The 18,694-nt window shown below is 34.7% G+C and overlaps 6 non-coding genes across 6 annotated transcripts; 5 read left to right on the top strand and 1 right to left on the bottom strand.

The window, feature by feature from the left end:
* Positions 1 to 1,441: 1,441 nt before the first annotated feature.
* Trnan-guu lies at positions 1,442 to 1,515 on the bottom strand. Its single transcript has one exon. It is a non-coding gene; the product is annotated as a tRNA-Asn (tRNA).
* Positions 1,516 to 8,962: 7,447 nt separating this feature from the next.
* Trnan-guu lies at positions 8,963 to 9,036 on the top strand. Its single transcript has one exon. It is a non-coding gene; the product is annotated as a tRNA-Asn (tRNA).
* A 69-nt stretch (positions 9,037 to 9,105) lies between these two features.
* On the top strand, positions 9,106 to 9,179 carry Trnan-guu. The gene has a single exon. It is a non-coding gene; the product is annotated as a tRNA-Asn (tRNA).
* A 69-nt stretch (positions 9,180 to 9,248) lies between these two features.
* Trnan-guu lies at positions 9,249 to 9,322 on the top strand. The gene has a single exon. It is a non-coding gene; the product is annotated as a tRNA-Asn (tRNA).
* Positions 9,323 to 12,233: 2,911 nt separating this feature from the next.
* On the top strand, positions 12,234 to 12,307 carry Trnan-guu. The gene has a single exon. It is a non-coding gene; the product is annotated as a tRNA-Asn (tRNA).
* A 94-nt stretch (positions 12,308 to 12,401) lies between these two features.
* On the top strand, positions 12,402 to 12,475 carry Trnan-guu. The gene has a single exon. It is a non-coding gene; the product is annotated as a tRNA-Asn (tRNA).
* The last annotated feature ends 6,219 nt before the right edge of the window (positions 12,476 to 18,694 follow it).

Below are 18,694 nucleotides of genomic sequence, written 5' to 3'. Positions count from 1 at the left end.
AGGCCTATGTCCAGCAGTGGACAAAAACGGGCTGATGATAATGATGATGATAATTTGACTTAGATGAAATTGGTTATGAAGATAGATTGAATGACAGAACATACTTTTTTTAATTCACCCCTTGTGGGAGGGTGACGCTTTGTGCGATATAGGCATTATAAATTTCAGTTTAACCTTATATAATTATATCCCATCATAAAAAAGTAAGTAACCAAATTGAACCATTTTAAACTTGTATAAATTCGATCTTAAAATGTACCGAATCGTTCATTCAAGATTTATGACGTAAATTTTTAGTCAAGTCTCCAGCTTAGCGCGTATCGAATGAACTCCCTAGTGGCGTCATTACGGATGCTGGTTTATTTTTGGGTGAGAAGAAATTGTAAATAAAAGAGGGAATATAAAAATGTTTTCATTGCGATGTGTTACTATCGAGCGTTTTGCTTTCATAGGATATACGTTTCTGAGTATTTTTAATTCATATCTATATATATTTTGCGAATTTCAGTTATTCTGAGAACCTTTGATCGTTATACTTTTTTGTGTGAAATAGATAGATGAAATGATAACAGCTCAATGGCTTACAAGCCGCATAGCGATGGAAAAAGTCAGAGGATTGATCCTGACACCCTGGCCTATTGTTCCCACTCCCAACGCGAGTTATTGTGAGCTGGGTGTAAAGAGTTACAGTAATTCCTCAATTAATGTTGGGTGTTGCCACTATTCTTGAAAGTAAGCCACTAAAAGTAAGACGTGCTACTGGGTCACCTGGTGGTAAATGGTCAACGAAAGAAAATTTTAATAATTCCTCCTCTACATTTCTAATGCGCCACCAACCTTGGGTACTAAGTCATCAAATCCTTTGTACTTTAGCTCAATCACCCTTCAAACTCTAACACAACAATCCAAATTATTGCCGGTTTAATATTCATGTGCTTAATTGTGTTCATAATTCATCTCATGAAAAACATCGCGAGATGCATGTGCATGTTTCTAATTTGAACGTAATTCTGCTACATGTGTAGTGGAATATGCATGTCCTCAAAAGGAGATGAAGCTTCAGCCCTGCAGTGAGACATTTACAGTCTATTATTGAAGCTTAAGCTGGTTGCTGGTAGAATATATGTGGAGTGGGTGGTACCTACCCATATGGGTTTGCATAAATCCCAACCACCAAAATAATTCTTGTATTTTAATTGAATGTTTAATATTAGCAAAGGGATAGATAATTATTTCTGATTATCATCAGCTAACACTGTTAAGAATTCTTGAGTCTAATGTCTTTTTCTTTGGTATAATATTTCCGTCAATCTGGCTTCGCCATCAGATAGCAGATTCCAGGTTTTTTAAAATGTCTGTGCCTAAAATAAGCCAAAAGACCATGAAGATAAACCACCTTCAGCGTTATCCTAAAATTTATCTATTTATACAAAAATGAAATCGCCCCCGGGTGGGCTCGAACCACCAACCTTTCGGTTAACAGCCGAACGCGCTAGCCGATTGCGCCACGGAGGCTCTTGTCTCATCAATAAAAATACTCCATAGAATCATTCGCGAAGCGTAAAATATGAAAGAATATATACTAAAAAATTCTACAAAAAAAAATCTGTACGATCTATACATATATATTCTTGGAATAAAACTATCCCAAAGGGAGTCTACCTTATTAAAGTCGGTGTACTGTTGCATCACAATATTTTAAAAATAATATTATATCTTTTGAAAGAAGTGATTGAAAGAAGCAGTGACAAACATTGTATATACACGAGGAGGAAAGGTATAATAATAGCACTTAGTTTCCGACTTAGCAAAGTTAATACAACCTTTCTGGGCCACGGTTTCTATTATAAAATACTACAGACATTTTTAACTTGTCCTTTTAATATTTTTAATTTAATTGATTAAAAGGCATTAAAAAAGGCAAACTCAATACAATAATATATTAAGTGATCTTTAGATATTAGGCGACCTCCGTGGTCGAGTAGTGTGTACGCCGGTATTCATGAGTAAGCCACTTCGAGGTCCCACTTCGATTCCCGGCCGAGTTGATGTAAAAAATTGATGTGTTCTCTTTGTTGTCTTGAGTGTTTGTATCGTCGTTACTTTTGATTTTCCATAACACAAGTGCAAAAAAATTGTGAATAAAATCTGACCTGGATGTCATAATTATTATTTTTCGGGCAGGATTTCATTTATAAATTTAATTAAACCTGATTGTTATAAGCTTTGTAACGAAATGGGTAGAAAAGTGTGGCTAAGAAAAAGTTTCTTGTTAGTTTTTATCAGTAAACTCTACATTTCAAACAAACTTAAATTATCTTCAATAAAGATTTTAAGATTTTTGTAGAAATTTTAAATATGGAATTATTTTAATTTGACAGGGAATTACAACTATAATCAATCTCCATTTATTATTATAAATCGTCGTAAATTAAAGCTTGACAATGTTCCTTAAATAATATATTCATTAAAATTGGATTTGTGTAAATCCTAATGCCTATCTCTAGGACTAAGGAGAGGCTTAGGAAAGAGCGTCCCCAAGGGAATGATGGCGGAAATACTGTTTTTATCGCTTAAGATTTCATATTCAAAGTTATAATGATGTTATCATTTTCTTTTAATGTAATATAAATATTTTTTGACATTATTTTTAATTAGTTATTGCATTTTAAAGCTGAAATGGCCCAGTGGTTAGAAAGCGTGCATCTTAACCGATAATTGCGGGTTCAAACCCAGGCAAGCACCACTACATATGTGCTTAATTTGTGTTTATAATTCATCTCGTGCTCGGCGGTGAAGGAAAACATCGTGAGGAAACCTGCATGTGTCTAATTTCATCGAAATGCTGCCAAATGTGCATTCCACCAACCCGCATTCCACAAACCCTGTCTTTAGTGGCCTTAGCCCAGCAGTGGGTAATTTACAGGCTGTTACTTTCCCTTTTTTTACTTTTTATTGCATTTATAAATTGATGTATATTGTTAAATTATCTGTAAAGTGAATTATTTATAATGTTTTCGTAGTCAAATAACGCATTGGGTTACTGTAATGTCAGATATAAGTTGGTCTATTGGGTGTAATTAAATATTTACACCCAAATAAACCGGTGGATATTCGTAATACAGCATTTTTACCTTGAATACGTATGATGATTGTTGTAGTGATACTTTTTCCGTTGAGTAATAAATATCACAAGGATTAATTAGAGAGTGATCGAATGTATAACGTTGAAATGAAATGTTTACATTTAAAACATATTAATAAAAAATTTACCAAAACAAAAAACTGACTTCAAACAAAACACTATTTCAAAACAAATTAATATGCACTAAAAACTAAAAAATAATAATGACGTATTCAAAATATTTCTCAGAGTTTTCCTGGGTAAAATGAAATGAAAAATATAAGACTACTTAAGAGTCGATTTACGATTATATAATGTAGTTATAATTATTGTTATATTTGGAGCCGGTGTCAAGAACACCCTACAATATATCTAGCAAAAAAAATAATTCGTGAATACTTTAAGAAAATTTATGAGGTGACAAATTTAAAAATAATACAGACGAATTGATAACCTTCTTCTGTTTGAAGTCGGTTAAACAGAGCATGACTCGATGAAAAATTCTTGAATATTCCTTAAAATGAAGACGTAAAATACAATATGGCGTTAAATGATGGATGCGCTATATCGCTCATGAAAGTAACACATTTACCTAGAATAATATTTAGGGAATATGAAGCAAACTTAATAAGTAAATTACGTATTTAAGAACAAAGCTGGTGTAGCAAATAGAATAAATAATAAATATGAGACAACATCACATACATTACTATAATCCCAATGTAAGTAGCTTAAGCACTTGTGTTATGGAAAATCTAAAGTAACGATGGTACCACAAACACCCAAACCCCAAGAAAATATAGAAAACTATTGATAATCTACATCGACTCTGCCGGGAATCGAACTCGGAAACTCAAATTGGCGTACTTATGAAAACCGGTGTACACACCACTCGACCACGGAGGTCGTCTACATAGAAGATTGTATATGAATACTAGCGACCGGCCACGCTTCAACAACAACAACAACAGCCTGTAAATTCCCACTGCTGGGCTAAAGGCCTCCTCTCCCTTTGAGGAGAAGGTTTGGAACATATTCCACCACGCTGTTCCAATGCGGGTTGGTGGAATACACATGTGGCCGAATCTGAACGGCCACGCTTCGCACGAGTACAATGCTGATAATAAATGTACTACAGACTTTTTTGAAAACCACATCAAAATCCGTTGCGTATTGTGTAGGATGTAATCATACATAGGGACAGACAGCGGTAAGCGACTTAGTTTTAAACTACGTAGTGATGAAAAGCTGAACCGTAATGCTATAGGACTGAAGTAGAAAAAAAAACCAAGAACTCGTTGTTTCTTAAAACGTGGGGAAATCTCCATGTGTCTTATTTCATACAAATTCTGGAACAACGTGGTGGAATATTTTCCAAACCTTCTCTTCAAGGGGAGAGGAGGCCCTAAGCCAGCAGTGGGAAATTTAGACTTGAATTAGAAATGTAATTTGTTGTTTGTTACAGTGAAGACAAAATAATTTGTACTCTTTTTGGAAAAGTGACTACCACCGCCCATGGACATCTGCATCTGCAACACAAGGGGGCCTTGCAGGTGCGTTGCCGGCCTTTAAGAAAGGATAAACTCTATCTCAGGGCAGAAAATTCTCTGCGACCACGAAAAGAAAGACGTGAATATCGTGCCTGTCCCTTTACTAGGTGGACGATTTGGTGAGAGTTTCTATTATATGTTGGCAAACCTGATGGAAAGTGACTACCGCCGCACATGGACATGAGCAACACCGGAGGGCTAGGGTTCTAGAAGGTTCTAAAAGGTTGCGGGAAGCTTCTCAATACGAGCTACTGTTGTAAAGATTTTTTGGGGATACCCTTCTCCAAAAATGGACGCCTATCAAAATGATAACGAGTGATGATGATGATGATACATCCGTTAGAAAACGGGAAAGATTAATATTTATACACATATTTGTTAATTCTAATTTTTTCTTTGATTTCAGCTACCTTATATATGTCTTATATACCATTTAAGAAAAATGTATGTTTGTATAAATGAGGCTAAAGTTTGACTAGCAAAGCTTAGCTATTTAAATAAAACTAATTATAACGGATGAATCGCGTATATTAATTATTTTTAAACATCCCGACGTTTCGAGCACTTTGCAGTGTTCGTGGTCACGGGTAGACTAAGATGACATTTGTCTATTTGAAGAACAAAGGAAATATTATTAACAACTACCGCCAACGATTTCTCAATTGATATCTTAATAAATAAAATTTAAATAATTCTTTAGCTTTCCTTGACATCCTGATTATCAAGAATCCTGATAATACATTAAGTCACACAGTTTATAGGAAACCCACACACACCAACAAATACCTCAATGGTGACTCGCACCACCACCCTAGTCAGTTAGTTACCGTTGGCAAATCTTTGTTTCAGAGAGCCCACCATCTCTGCGATGCTGAACACCTAGAGGACGAGCTACGTCAGGTCAAGCTTGCACTCCACCAGAACAAGCTGCCCGTGCCTCGCCAGCATCGCAGAAGCCGTATCAAGCCACCCACAGTTGACCTGCATTTCTACCATATGTGAAAGGAGTTACAGACAGGATTGGCAACATCTTGAAGCGAGCTTCGATTAAAACCGTTTACAAGCCTCATAAGAAAGTGAGCCTGTTCTTGAGACCTATCAAGAGTAATATCCCTTTACAAACTGCAGGAGTATATAAACTCGAATGTGAGTGTGGTTTATCTTACATAGGCCAAACAAAGAGAAGCATCGGTACCAGGGTCAAGGAACATATAGGAGATGTCAAAAATAGGCGTTCTTCTAGGTCTGCAGTCTGTGAACATGCTCTGGATAAACCTAACCATTTTATCCGATTTGATAAACCACAGATCCTCGCTAGAGAACACAGATTCATTCCTAGAATGATACGCGAGGCTATTGAAATTCAAAAACATCCGAACTTCAATAGAGAAGATGGTTGGAGACTTTCTAACACCTGGGATCCACTTATTAAAAATTTAAAATCCCAAATCCAACAGACTGCAAGACCTAAAGATACAGTTAGTGCCTTCTGCGTGCAACCGGAACGTTACTCAAGATATCAATTGAGAAATCGTTGGCGGTAGTTGTTAATAATATTTCCTTTGTTCTTCAAATAGACAAATGTCATCTTAGTCTACCCGTGACCACGAACACTGCAAAGTGCTCGAAACGTCGGGATGTTTAAAAATAATTAATATACGCGATTCATCCGTTATAATTAGTTTTATTTAAATGTGTAATAATCGCGAAAATTTAAGACAACATTAAAGCTTAGCTATAAATATCAGACAGAAATTTAATGAGCATTTAGCTTCATTAAAATTAAACGAACGAAAATTCGATTATTTAAAAAAATAACTCTGTTTTTTAATCTTATCTACATCTATACTACTATATAAATCTTTATTAGAGTCCTTTTGTACATTCAAATAAAAATATTTTGTCGAATTTGACCAAAAAGATTCCTTTTCTGAGCCACGGACATCAGTTTTAACATTTTTGAAATTTTCTTCTGACGGTCTTTAGAAGTAGTCTAAAGACAACACAAGCACGATTGAACCGAGCCTTATAAAAATTGGTATAAAAAAACTTTTAATGAGATTTGGTGTAAAGAAAACTTGAAATCCAAGAAAGGACAAAGATTACTTTGTTGCCTAGCACAGGACAACCAACACCCTAAAACGCGAGCAAAGTCGACTACTAGTACATAGTATTATATGTTGTTATGAATTTTTTAAACGAATAACTCTTTAGATTTTAAAACATAAAAGACTATTAAAATAAATTAATAATTATTTTTTATAAATTTTATCGCTCTGTATGTTATAGCGAGCCGTCTGACACCAGTTGCGTAGGTCGTAACAAAATCGTGAGTCATTTACTACGCCTCGCGACACTCCATCAAATTGAAAGAAATCGAGGGGAAATGTATTTGTCAACGGAATGGCTGCGTTTTGTCTCCATCTTCGTCCCACGATTGAGACTCGAGGAAAAATATTCCATATTAATTTAATGCTGTATTTCAAATCATAAAGACGTTTTATGAGAGAAATTTTATTAAATACGAACGTAGAATTCTAAGCTTCTTTATCATATTCAAGACCTACTTTTAATGCAGGTGTGTTTATAATAACTAGCTGAATCAGCACTTAAATTGTAAACTTTACTTATGTCACAAAAATTGTCTCGGTCAATTTTAGCCTGGCCTATAAGCTGTAGCCTAGAAGCTAACTCATTACCAAATATCATCTAATTTGTTTTAGTGGTTTAAGCGTAAAGAGGTAATGTACGGAGTTACATTCAACAACAACAACAAAAATAGACCGTAAATTTGCCACTGCTGGGCTAAGACCTTTTAAGGCGAAGGTTTGGAGATTATTCCATCACGCTGCTCCAATGGAGTTGGTGGATTCATATCCGCCAGAATATCGTAAAAATTTGACAAGCAGGTTTCTTAACGATTTTCCTTCCGCCGAGCACGAGATGAATTATAAACACAAATTACGCACTTAAAAATTCAGTGGTTCTTGACTGGGTTTGAACTTACAATCGTTTGTAAAGATGTACGTTCTAACCACTGGGTCATCTCGGCTCTTGTTAAATTCGGAGTTCCAATATTAATGTAGATTTTCTAAAACGCTACCTTTTTTAGTTTAAGTTTTATGAGTACTATTTTAGTAGTTTTTTCCGTTAAGTATTCTTATTTCATTATATTTATTGGGTAGGTACATTACATTAATTACATATTCTATCGCTACAGGTCGGTTGAAATGGTCAGTGGCTCGAATTTACGGCAGGAGTGACCTAACTAGTTCCCAAGTTTGGCGCATTGGCGACGTAAGGAATGTTTGACATTTCTTCGTGACAATTTCCACAGGAGTGACATGGACTATGTTTCACTTCCTCTACTTATTATATACCAAATTACATAATAGAGTGATATTTATTATGTAATTTGGTAACTAGCTGTGCCCGTGACATCATGAGTGTTTCAGTATAACAATAAAACTATTGTTCAGTTCGCAGATATTGCTATAACTTATTAATTTTCTATATAGCCCAGGCAACGAATGCCAAATTTCGAGATATAAAAATAATAAATACGAAAGTTTTGAAATTTGGTTACAATGTTCATTCTAGCTTATCAATGAACGGGTTAAAAGTCCTGAACAATTGAAGCTACGGAATCGCTGCCATCTTGAATAAAAGGTGCACTTTTATGGTTTTTGCTAAATAACTCCTCAATTATGATATTTATTGAAAAAAATGTTACTATAAAAGTTGGAGAGCATTGAATTTCCTTCAAAAAATCTTCAATTAATTTTTCAGTCAAACTGACATATTCTCGAATAAATGAATAATTAGGCAGCTTTTGTGACATTAAGTTCGTTAGTTTGCAGTATTTAGACATTACAGCTTAATTTTATTATTATTTATATATAATTCTAAAATAAAGCCTTAGCATCTGTGTTGTCTAATTTATTACATCAGCTATCTGCCAGTGAAAGTCTCCTCAAAATCGATTATAAATCGACGACATATATCCAAAGATTAGTTGTAACAAACAAACAAATAAAACAACAAAACTTGCAATTTTTTTTATTATATATGAACTGGATATACATACACATGCATTTAGTACATAGCAGTTATTTAAATATTACAAAGTAATGAAGCATTTACTTTAAAATCGTGGAACCCCACTTGTTTTAGTAGCTGTGCAAATAATTACAGTAAATTTTGTAAGTTACGACACTGCAAATTACAGTAAATTTAGTAAAAGAAATAGTACTGTATTGGTAACTGTATTTTATTTAACATCTCACAAGCCTCCGTGGCGCAATTGGCTAGCGCGTTCGGCTGTTAACCGAAAGGTTGGTGGTTCGAGCCCACCCGGGGGCGTTTATTATTTTGTTACTGTAATTATATTGCTAATATGTACTGTAGTTATATTAATATACAACTAAAGAAGCCTCCGTGGCGCAATCGGCCAGCGCGTTCGGCTGTTAACCGAAAGGTTGGTGGTTCGAGCCCACCCGGGGGCGTTTATTATTTTGTTACTGTAATTATATTGCTAATATGTACTGTAGTTATATTAATATACAACTAAAGAAGCCTCCGTGGCGCAATCGGCTAGCGCGTTCGGCTGTTAACCGAAAGGTTGGTGGTTCGAGCCCACCCGGGGGCGGTTTTTATTATATTTAAACGTACTGTTTTATTTATGAGATTAGCAGTATCATATGTTTTCATAGCAGACCCTCATCACGAGTACGAAGGGATACGGGAGCGAGGTTAGGAATCAGATTCCATCGAGTACTCCACAGTTTAGTTGAATGTTGCGATTTAATTGGTTCTAGTATTATAACTGGCATAGAGATGGCCCAGTGGTTAGAACGCGTGCATCCTTATCGATGATTGCGGGTTCAAACCTAGGCAAGCACCACTATATATATGTATGTTCTTAATTTGTGTTTATAATTCATCTCGTGATCGGCGGTGAAGAAAGACGTCGTGAGGAAACCTGAAAATTCTGCCACATATGCATTCCACTAATACGCATTGGGAACAGCGTTTTGGAATAGGTTCCAAGGCCCCCTCTCCTTAATGGAAGAGGGGGCCATATCCCAGCAGTGAGAAATTTACAGGCTGTTACTTTACATTTTAGTTTATATATGTGATTTCTAGGACTATACCCGTCAATTAAGGTACTATCTATGCATCATAATAAACAACTGTCAGATTGCAGTACTCGTTGTTGTATTCCAGTTTGAAAAGTGCGAACAGAGCCCAGGGATATAACATTTTTGCTCCCAAGTTGGCGGATGAGGCGATCAGAGGCGATGTTAGGCGTTATAGTGTGAGTGTTTAATTTGACCATCAATAAGAAAGTGTAATGCTTCTCTACTGAATAAAGGAATTTGAGTTCTAATTTTCAACTAAAAATATTATATTTTGTTTTCATTAAGTAAAGCATTTTGTTGTATCTAACATGTTTTCAATATAAGCTTTTAAATTAACATGGTTATTTTTATTAAGTTTAAGTTATTAATTTCGGGATATTTACCGAGATTTACGAGAACATGAGAGAAGAGAGAGTCTCGTGAACAAGACATTCGTATATAATGTCGACATATCGAGCTCCACCGAATAAAAATAAAAAACATTGTAAAATTCCCGATTTTTTTTTTTGCCTACACCACATACATTACTCTGATCCCAATGTAACTAGCTTAAGCACTTGTGTTATGGAAAATCAGATGTAACGACGGTACCACAAACACCCAGACCCAAGGCAACATAGAAAACTAATGATAATCTACATTGACTCGGCCGGGAATCGAACCCGGGACCTCGGAGTGGCGTACCCATGAAAACCGGTGTACTCACCACTCGACCACGGAGGTCGTCAAACTATCAAAATTAATAACTTTAATAATGTTTTCAATAGTAAAATAGTTCGTATCAAACTTTTTCTTATCTTATCTAAAAGTCGTTAACCTCCATGTAATTATGACCCAAACCCAAATTTTATTCTTAATTTAACCCGTAGTTGTTATAACAATACAAACTAATATAAGACACAACGCATATAATATAGCACAAAGCAACAGCCTGTAAATATCTCGCAGCTGGGCTTAAGCCTCCTCTCACTTTGAGCAGGTTTGTAGTTAAAGCCACCACGCTGTTCCAATGCGGGTCAGTGGACAAACACGCAGGATATCGCCGCTGAGAATGAATGGAATTATTAATAAATATTTCATCATCATCATCATATCAGCAGTCAAGACGTCCACTGTTGAACATAGGCCTCTCCCAATGATTTCCACCTTGACCGGTGAGTAGCAGCCTGCGTCCAGCGATACCCCGAGGACCTGACCAGATCGTCGGTCTATCTCGCGGGGACGCCCTACACTTGCCGGTACGTGGTCTCCACTCGAGAACTACATTGCCCCATCGGCCATCAGTCCTTCGAGCAATGTTCCCTGCCCATTGCCACTTCAGCCATAAATATATAGCACGTGAAAAAACAGAGTACTATCTGAGGCATGAACCAATTATTATCGGTTAAAATTCACGAGTTCTAACTCGAAGTCATCTGGTCTTTTCAATTGTTACTCTATTGTATATGAGTGGAGTTACATTACTAAATATAATTTGGTACATAATTCGTAACATTTATTATGGTCAATTAAATTATAATAATAAATCTATAATAAATCAGAAATTTGTACCATAAAATATCGGACACAAAATTTATACTAATTATAATAATAAAAGTGAAACTAACAGTGTCGGTCTGTCTGTCAATTTCACTACCAAAGCACTGAGGCGAATCTGATGAAATTTAGTATGAAGCCAATTTGAACTCTAAGAAAAGGACATAGGCTACTTTTTTTTTGCTTACACATGACAACTATCCCAATAAATCGCGAGCGAAGCCGCGAGCGACAACAAGTTAGATAGTTAAAATATTGTAACAAATAATTTCAAAGTAAATACGCTTTTATCTTTAAAAACCTGAAAAGATAACTTAAAACTGCACTAGAGATACATACATAGACCGTTACCTCTGAGGAGTATAGTACTCTACATATATTTAAGGAAGTATTCCATGCGATGTACTACCAATAAATTTCAAAATTAATCAAATTAATTTATCAGATTTAAAAATAATTCTTAAAGTAGGTACAGTGAAACCGGTCCAAGATTTACTAAACTGGTTATTTTTAATAAAAAAATATTATTATTATAAATAATATAATGTTAATAACACTTTGATATATTAGTTACCAACCGCGACTTTCCTTATGTGTTATTGTTGTTGTGTGATATAATCTTCTTGGAAGCCCAGACAGCCTGTATGCTATGCTGCATGTATTAAAAATCTTCATTTTAAAATTAAACATTATAAAATTTTAATTCGACATGACTCTATCGTTACATTTTTAAATTTAAATATGTCTACCTTTTTAAATATTTGCGTTAAATACAGTCTCAAATTAAATTGACATTGTTGTAAGAAGTTTGTATAACAAGAGCTCTTGGTTATAATACTAATGATTCCCAATTGTTACCGTATTATAACAAAATTGATAAGAGCCTCCGTGGCGCAATTGGCTAGCGCGTTCGGCTGTTAACCGAAAGGTTGGTGGTTCGAGCCCACCCGGGGGCGATTTATATTTTTGTAAAGAAAACGGAACCCTAACCTATTGTTGTAACGCTATGTCAGTTGCTTATACTGTGTGTATTTATTACGTTATTCAGAAGCCTCCGTGGCGCAATTGGCTAGCGCGTTCGGCTGTTAACCGAAAGGTTGGTGGTTCGAGCCCACCCGGGGGCGATCATTGTTTTGTTTGATTAAAGATATAACTTAGTATTATTACAATTACACTTAGGATAGCGGTATCTTATATATCTATAGTGTAAGCCGATTTTTTCCCAGTAATTATGGGACGATAGCTGCACAATAAAAATCCTTTAGGGTCTAATTTTGAAGAGCTCAAGCCGTAAGGGGGGTATGATCTTCTTGAATGCAATTTACTAAATTGTTACTCTTTAAAAGAATTAATTTTAAACAGCGAAACAAAGTTACCGTCGGCTCCTACGGCTGTATAAGAATAAAATATGAAAATGCAAACTTTCTTACTGAACTACTGGATACTATTTGATTTAAAATATTACATTTTTAGAGATTTCATAATTTTGGCGCCCAATATAGATGAGAGACATGTTAATAATGAAATTAAATCAAAACAAAACCTCTATCGTTTTTATGTTTCGAAATTCCTAAAAAAACTATTGAATGAACGCGTATTGTCAGGAGACACACTAGTTTCAAAGAATCATTTATTATAATAAAATATATATTGAGTTAAATTGAAAATGACAATACTTTAATATTCATTTCATACTCTAAGAAATCGTGTTTGAGACTTAACGTTTTTTCGTTTATGAAAAACGACATAAATAATTTATATTAAAATTTTAACAAAAAGAAAAACCGACTTCAAACAAAACACTATTTTAAAACAAATGAATATGCACGAAAAAGTAATAAAAATAATTGCGTATTCAACATATTTTTTAGAGTCTTCCTAAGTAAAATGAAATGAAAAATATTAGACTACTTAAAAGTCGATTAACGATTATATCATGTAGTTATAGTTATTGGTATATTTGGAGCCGGTGTCAGCCACGGTGCTCTTGCCCCAACAATTAAAAGAAAGAAGCGATACGAGCCTCTTGATTGATTCAGTATATTATTGTGTAAAAGGTAATTTGTAAAAAAACATATTTGTTAAAGTATTCTCGTATTGATTTTTGATAGATATACTGTAGGGTTTTATTGGCTGACACCGACTCCAAATATAACAATAATTATAACTACATGATATAATCGTTAATCGACTTTTAAGTAGTCTAATATTTTTATTTATTTCTTGATTTTAAGTGAAGCTGATGTTGACTAACTATTTTTTTTTAATATGCATAGATAAAGCGTTCCGTTTATATGAGTCAGAAACTACTTCGAGGACAATTTCAAAGGAAACTTGCGAATAAAGCAAAAATAGACTTTCGAAAATGCAGATTTAATACGTCACGCGGCGTGAACTACAAGGATCCCTCGAAAGAGCTGTAATCGAACTCAGCAAAAATCTTCGAAAAAGACCAACTATATTTCGTACATCATATGACATCACATCACATACACAAAATTTGATTAAAGATAGTAAGAAATTCTGCCCCATATCACACCCTAACTGCGAGCCGTATAGGAGTTCCATCACTACATAGTATAAAACAACGTCGCTTTCTCTGTCCCTATATCTTTAAATCTACGCAACGGATTTTGATGCGGTTTTTTTTTAAAAGATAGTGTGATTCAAGGGGAAGGTTTGTGTATATAATACATGAACAATATAGTAAAGAAACACTGATAATTTTAGAAGTTTGCGATGTGATGTCATAAATAAACAAATTCTGAAGTATATTTAGTATCGATATTGCACCCGTGCGAAGCCGGGGTGGGTAGCTAGTTGATTATAATGTTCGACAAAGATAATTACATAAATATTACCACATTACGGAAGGTAACTTAAATATCAAATAACCTATAAATAAAAGATTCTACCGAGTATCGCTAACGTGCTCCTAAGAATTGTTCCGTTCCCTTCCGTTCCGTTACTTTGTCACGGACCCTTTGCTCAGAACCTTACCAAACTTTCACCAAATTATCCTTGAAGTATATATTTTATAATAAAAAAAGAATTATCAAAATTGGTTAACGTGATTTTCAGTTATTCACCTATTTGTCGCGCATATACATAATGCAAATTTAAGACTTATGTCGTTTTCATGTGGATACCATCATCGGAAAAAAATAAAAAAAAAATGGGACCCCACGGGAAGCAGTACCTTTCAAACAAAAAAAAAATTATCAAAATCGGTTCACCCAGTGAAAAGTTATGAGGTAACAAACATAAAAAAAAAAAAAAAAAAAAAATACAGACGAATTGATAACTTCCTCCTTTTGGAAGTCGGTTGAAAAAGCGACCCGTCCCGCCTTTAGATGGGTATTGCACCCATACTAAACATATTACAGAATGAGTTGATATACAGCATGAAATTATAATTAATACATATTAAACAGGCCATATATAATGGTATCACATTATTCATGTACTTATTTTGTGTGTATAATTCATCTCGTGCTTGGCGGTGAAGGGAAATATCGTAAGGAAATCTGCATGTGTCTAATTTCATAGAAATTCAGTCACATGTGTACTCCACCGATCCGTATTGGAATAGCGCGATGGAATGTGTTCCAAACCCTCAAAGGGAGAGGAGGCCTTAGCCCAGCGGTGGGACATTTACTAGCTGTTGTTGTACACAGGCTATAGAATGAATGCTGTATGCTAGAAATTATTTCGTAAAAAAGCCATAATGGCTTTTTTACGAAATAATTCTTGTAAAAAGTAAAAGAGAAAAAATGATTATTATGGGTTATCCCTAAGAGATAAACATACCATCGTGGATTTTTTGTCGACCTTTAAGGTACAATATTGTAGCACATTACTTTGATTTATATCGTAGCGTTCTGGTAATGTAAGTACAAAAAAGTTTTTATTTACGACATCACATTAGGAACATTAGAAACCTCTAAAATTGACAATGTTCCTATACTGTGCACGTAATTTCAAACTCAAACTCAAACTCAAATATCTTTATTCAACATAGAAGCATTACACTTTCTTATTGATGGTCAATTGAAACACTACCACCGGTTCGGAAAGAAAATACCCTGACCTGAGAAGAACCGGCGAAAGAAACTCAGCGGGTTATTTTTTTTTTTTTTTTTTTGTTTGTCTTATGTATTATGTAAATAAACAATTTAATATGAGATGAAATAGCCAGGAGGCGATCGTATCATTCCCAAGGTGTGCTATCGATCATAAACTCATTAATTGTATAATAACCTTTTACACACAAGCGTTCCTTAATAATTTTTTTAAATTTGGCAACAGAGGCATTTTGAACGCTTTCTGGGATCCTGTTGTAAAACCGTATACATTGCCCCACAAAGGAGTTACTGACTCTACGCAGTCGAGTAACAGGAGTAACAAGTTTGTGTTTGTTCCTTGTACCAATGTTATGAGTATCACATTTTCTCATGAAATCATTAATATTTTTTCGTACATACATAACATTAGAGAATATATATTGAGAAGCAACAGTCAATATCTTGATTTCTTTAAATTTATTCCTTAACGATTCTTTAGCTCCTAGGTTGTAGATTGCGCGAATAGCCCTCTTCTGTAGCACAAATATGGTATGGATAGCGGCTGCATTGCCCCACAGCACAATACCGTATTACATTATACTATGAAAGTAGCTGAAATATACTAAGCGAGCCGTATCAACATCGGTACATAATCTAATTTTTTTGACCGCGAATGCCGCAGAACTCAGTCTACTCGCCAATCCGTCAATATGAGGGCCCCATTGCAACTTGGCATCAACAGTAAGGCCAAGAAACTCAGCAGAATCAATTGGATCCATCGATTCCCCATTGATGAGTACATCGGCTTTTACATTTTGTACATTTGGCGTACTAAATTTCACAATTTTAGTTTTATTATTATTTAGTTTAAGATTATTTACGCTAAACCAATGTACTATATCAGCTATAGCATTGTTTACGTCGTCGTACTGTACCTGTTTTCTATTAATTTTAAAAACTAAGGAGGTTAATATACATATAACCTTTAAAATTAGTTGTTTAGATTTAAAGATATGGGCATACATAGGGACAGACTTTGTTTTATAATATGTAATGAATATACAAAACACTTGGTGATAGATTATAGTGTCTAGTCTTCGCCTTTATTTGAGCACAATCGTTTGGTCGTCAGGTGTCAGTTGGCTATAAGAGATTGCTATTTATTTATTTATTTTGTTTGGTACAGTTACAGATAACAGATTAAAACATTTATATATATGAGATGTAAACTGTACACAGCACTTCAGTGTGTAAGAGATGTAAAATTTTAAACGCAACTAGACGCAATCAACAAAAGGTAGAAAAAAATGAAATAAAAAATAAAAATGACTTAAATTACTACAAAAGGATATAATGCTACTATGTAGCGATAAAATTGCCAAAATTGTATGCGTCTTTTATTTATGCTGGATGCTATGTTATATGTAAATTTAAGCACTATTAATATTTAAAAGGAGCAAGATTACGCTCCTAATACTATTGCTGGTATATAATTAGATTTGAAATTATCGATTTTAATAATTTCACATTCGACAATTAACTCTAACGCTGATCGCAGGTCAAGCGTTCCGGAGTTCGCTGGTCGGTGTCAGCCAAGAAAACCCTACAGTATATCTATCAAAAAACAATACGAGAATACTTTAACAAATATGTTTTTTACAAATTACCTTTTATACAATAATATACTGGACTGGATCAATAAAGGGGCTCGTATCGCTTCTTTCTTTTGATTGTTGGGGCAAGGGCACCATGGCTAACACCGGCTCCAAATATAGCAATAATTATAACTACATTATATAATCGTAAATCGACTTTTAAGTAGTCTAATATTTTTCATTTCATTTTACTTAGGAGGACTCTAAAAATATGTTGAATACGCAATTAATTTTATGACTTTTTAGTGCATATTCATTTGCTTTAAAATAGTGTTTTGTTTTCTTTTTGTTAAAATTTTTATTTATAAGTCATAATATCATTAAATTTGGTTCAGTTTTAGAACAGGACAGACAGAGTTACCTTCGAATTTATAATATTAATATAGATTTTTATACACTAAGTTGCGCTTCTTAGTTTCACTCGCATTAAATACCGGCTTTTCATTCACACGTGGGTGCAAATTTTATGTTATTGCTTGTATCATAACATGCATTTTTTATAAGTAAAGAAAATAAAGTAAAGTAACAGCCTGTAAATCTGACAATGAAGCTGTAAGAAATATTAATTATTCCTTACATCGTCAATGTGCCACCAACCTTGGGAACTAAGATGTTATGTCCCTTGTGCCTGTAGTTACACTGGCTCACTCACCCTTCCAACCGGAACACAACAATACTGAGTACTTTTATTTGGCGGTAAAATAACTGATGAGTGAATGGTACCTACCCAGACGGGATTGCATAAAGCCCTACCACCAAGTAAACCTGTTTGTTGTGACTGTCAGGATATATGCTATAATTTTTTTTGTAAACTATGGGATGGCACTTAAGAATTTCAACTAATTTGCTGTTGACTTGATTGTTATTATATTTGAAGTTCAGAGAGGCGATATCGCTTTTCCGAAAAGAGTTTTTCGAGTCACGTGTGAAGTACAGCAAGCGAATGCGTCTCCACGCGATCTCGCAGCCTCCAATCTGTAGCAATTCATCACGTTCAAGTTCATCACTGGTACTAATGCGTAGCACCCCATAGTCTTTTCTGAAAATTTGTGGGCGATAAAGTAAAAAAAAAAAGGTAAAGTAACAGCCTGTACATTTCCCACTGCTGGGATAAGGCCTCGTCTTCCATTAAGAAGAGGGTTTGGAACATATTCCACCATGCTGTTCACATGCGGGTTAGTGGAATGCGCATGTGGCAGAATTTCGATGAAATTAGACACATGCATGTTTCCTCACGATGTTTTTCTTCACCGCCGAGCACGAGATGAATTATAAACACAAATTAAGCACATATATATTTATATATAATGGTGGTTGCCTGAGTTTGAACCCGCAAGCATCGGTTAAGATGCACGCGTTCTAACCACTGGGCCATCTCAGCTCCTTTTCATTTTTTTTATAGTTTGATATAAAAATGATTGTCAGTTACTCTTAATAAGTAAACCAAATCACACAGTTGAGACCGACATTCCATCATACTTAAGGGAATAGCGGTAAAGCAATGAAATTGCGGAGATATTCGTTTCGATCCACAAATTAGTGGCAAAACCCTAGTGACCGCTAGCGAACTGGTACAACTCACTGCAATTTATCGTGTAAATATAAACCGTTCAAATTATTGAAT

This window comes from Vanessa cardui, chromosome 19 (assembly GCF_905220365.1).
Source record: "Vanessa cardui chromosome 19, ilVanCard2.1, whole genome shotgun sequence".
NCBI lineage: Eukaryota > Metazoa > Arthropoda > Insecta > Lepidoptera > Nymphalidae > Vanessa > Vanessa cardui.
Note: the sequence above shows the minus strand (reverse complement) of the source record. Positions and strands in the feature narration are given on the sequence as shown.